The following is a 3,740-nucleotide window of genomic DNA, read 5'->3' as shown; positions in this document are numbered from 1 at the left end:
AAAACACCCATTTGACTTTTTCTTTAAATTTTGTAAAATGATTTTTTCTTAATTCGCTTGGTGGCATTTTGGTTAGCTAGCTATAGTGTTTTCAAAAATAAATATAGGGGGATAAAAAAAAGTGGTGCTACCTAAATTACCAGCATGATCTGGGGTAAAATGATGATTTGAAAAGATAATAAATAGGTAGGCAGAATTGCGTCCTTATATTGGGAGATTTTATTTCAAAATTTAGTCTTCGGGTCCCAAATGCTTAGTGGCTGAGCTGTAAAAACATCGTCGAATACCATAAAGCTATATCGGCAGAACTTTTCGATTGATAGTTCAAGAATTGTCTTGGACCATTTATTCCTTAGAACATCAATAATAATAATAATAATATATATATATATATATATATATATATATATATATATATATATATATATATATATATATATATATATATATATATATATATATATATATATATATATATATATATATATATATATATATATATATATATATATATATATATATATATATATATATATATATATATATATATATATATATATATATATATATATATATATATATATATATATATATATTTATATATATCATAGAGCAAAATTAATTATACACATGTTTTTTGCCCAACTCTTCTCTACATAGTGGCAACAACAGTTTCATTCAATTTCATTCAATAAGCCACAACCATTTATTTGCGAAAGAACTATATTTTTTAAGTTGTTTTACTGGGTAAAACTGTCTCAATGTAGAAAAATCAAAATTGACAATGTAGGTGACAGCTCGATATGTAAAAAAGAATAAAATATTTTTAAATGGTTTTGACCGAACTTTTCGATGATAGCCGGTAACACTTATAACGTTAATATTCTCTTCCTAAGTTAATTCGACATTTGCAGGTGCAGTTCCACAAATCGTCCAAACGCAGCTTGGTTTGTTGTTCACGAGAACTTTTGCCTTGTTACTCTTTGTCGCGCTTTTCGTTATACAGATTTTGGCGCTCGCGGTATATATTTTAATTTTATTCTTTTACATTTTGTTGCTACCGCTGAAGGTTCTCTTAATTGTGGTTGCTTTGCCGGCTAAATTAGCGTTTCTTTTCGTTAAAACCGTAGCCATATTGCTGGTGATATTCCTTTCTCCAGAAACGGTATACGAATTATTTTACGGAGCGTATCGAAACTTGGGTAGGTACCACAGAAGAAGGCTTTCGTAAAGCAGTGTGTTCAACAAAAGCGTAATCAATTTGCAAGAATAATGGATCTATAAGTATATGGAAATACTCTAAAGTAGAGAAGACTGCAGTCGTTTCTTCAACCATGAACATTTTAACGATTTTTGTCGTGGGCGTTTGGAGTTTGTTTTAAAAACCGCTACTAATTTTCGTTATTAAAACATATCCCATATTGCTGTGATATTATCTGCTAACTTTTGAGGATGGACAACTTTTCCCGAGTATTAAACCGGAGAGGAATTATGGTGTAGAGTATTAAGGATTTCAACTAATTGCAGAGGAATTCCAAAGAATTTTAAAAAATTCCGATGAATTGTGGAATTGTAAAGTTTTCTAAGTATAGAAGTATTGCGTTCGCTGTTTACTCCTCGGTTTGTCCTCTTAATATAGAACAAGCTACACCTGAAATATTGTAATATTTTAGAAACAGCTTTCCAAAATAAGTGTATAAAGTAATGTGTTTTAGTTTCTGCCTCTTCGAAGATCTGTTAATGATAATTTCTTACAGGAACCAGCGAACCAACTGAGCGAACAATTCGCAATGTCGTCAAAAAAGAAAAGAGACTAGAAGTATTGGAGATAGAGTAGGAAGTGTGCTTAAGTATGGTGTACGTTCGTGCCAAAATATTGCTACTCTAAACTCGCACCTGTCGATTCAAAAGCGTTTGCAGATTTTGGACCTTTCTTTGGCACCTTTTGCATCAGATATTGAATCTACCCTCATATAAAATTCACGTCACATAAAGACTAAAACCTTAAGACGATGGACCTCAAAGATTTTGCGTAGCTTGTGTAATAGAGCTACATGCAGGAGGTTGGCGTTGATTTTTTAATGAGAAATTTCTTTTCTGATGAGGTACATTTCAGCCTCTTAAACTATGTTAATAAGGAAATTAGTCGCATACCTATGGCGGGATGAAAATCCTCATGAGGTTTGAGAGATAGACGCTTGATAACTCTTTATTTCTGGCACAAATTCGAAGATATTGACTTGCTACACAGCGTTTACCACATCGACAAGTTCTCAGGTCGCAATATCTCACATTTTAGCTATTTATACAAGCGAGCGACGAGATTTTGAGACTTAACGCCTCTGGATTTTTTTTCGGGCTTTATCAAAAGTAAACCAAAATCCAACATCCGTCAAGTTATTGTCAATGTTTCCGGAATTTACACGAAAACTAACCAAGACTAAAATCAAATGAAAAATATTACAGACCAATAATTGACTAAATAAAATAAGTATGTATCCTTAATATGTGTATTTTATTTTGTGTTATTTTTTATGAACTTTGTGGAAAACGTTCTTAAGAGCAGTAGGTAAGTATTTTTACTATTAAAGGTTAAGTTTCCGCTTTGTTATTTTGTTCATACTTATAACTGCAAAAGTTACTGCTGTTTATCCTACATTCTTAGTATTCAATGAAAAGTTATCATACATACTGATTGATTTGTAAATTTATAAAAAATATGGAAGTTTGGCAAAACATTTGTATATGCTGGAAATGCTGAATAAATAATTATTGAAATGTTTGCCTCAGCGACAAACTTTTAATCAATTCGCCAAGTTTAATTCTTATCGTTTACGTCACAGTATTACCTGGCAACGTATGTTTCACGCGCGTTGAACCGACAGAATTACGCACCCGTTTCTTCCCCAAGGGGTCGCTTTAATTTTCGTAAATCTGTTTATCCACCCTGCTGTCTCCCACGCAGATCTCCGAAAGGCCCGAGGATATATTACAGACTATTTTTGTTCGAGATAAAGTGCCTTGCGTATTTAATCCGATCAACTAATGCGATATGCATGTTTTACATCGAAGAAAGCACCTGTTCCGATCTGCGATAGGCTTTAGTCCTCGTGTGGGAATGACGTTAAATTTCGGTATTTACATTCGCGTGGAGGTAAAGAAGGTTATTGAGAACTAAGATAGAAACCACATTATTGCATTCGGATAATAGTATGTAAAAAATAATTACAGATGGCATATTTTAATTTTAAATTACACAGCTTTTTCTTCACTATATGTATCATTACCCTTTTTCAGATGTGTAGTAACCACCTTCAAACAAGCGCCATAAATATTGTTTATCCAAGAATCAGAAAATTCATTTTACAAATATATAGTTCAATTGTAAGTTTTTGTTACTTTTATGATGTGATTTTATAACAGTAAAGCTAAGACGGAAGAAAGTCCAGTGCTATACTGCATTTGATATGCAGGCTGAGAATATTTCAACCAATTTCTCATAAATTAAAACGAAAAATTGTTAAATATATAAAAAAAAATTCCACTTTAACTGTAAAAAAAAGGTAATTTTGTGGGATTACAGTCAACACTGTTGTATCTAAACGTTCGAAAAGAGTTTCAGCGAGAACCGTTATAGTATATAGTGCGGTAAACGGCATTTGATTCACTTTATTTGGCACGAGCGGAGCGAGTGCTTAATAAACGAGTGAGATGAAGGGTTTATCGAACGTGTTGCATAC

At 32.2% G+C, this 3,740-nt stretch overlaps 1 long non-coding RNA gene across 1 annotated transcript; it reads left to right on the top strand.

Annotated features, from left to right (window-relative positions):
• Positions 1–1,113: 1,113 nt before the first annotated feature.
• Positions 1,114–2,492, top strand: LOC132696674 (uncharacterized). Its single transcript, XR_009618061.1, has 4 exons — positions 1,114–1,470; positions 1,528–1,701; positions 1,758–2,063; positions 2,117–2,492. It is a non-coding gene; the product is annotated as an uncharacterized LOC132696674 (long non-coding RNA).
• Positions 2,493–3,740: the final 1,248 nt, after the last annotated feature.

This window comes from Cylas formicarius, unplaced genomic scaffold (genome assembly GCF_029955315.1).
Source record: "Cylas formicarius isolate icCylForm1 unplaced genomic scaffold, icCylForm1.1 PGA_scaffold_1__22_contigs__length_36826433, whole genome shotgun sequence".
NCBI lineage: Eukaryota > Metazoa > Arthropoda > Insecta > Coleoptera > Brentidae > Cylas > Cylas formicarius.
Note: the sequence above shows the minus strand (reverse complement) of the source record. Positions and strands in the feature narration are given on the sequence as shown.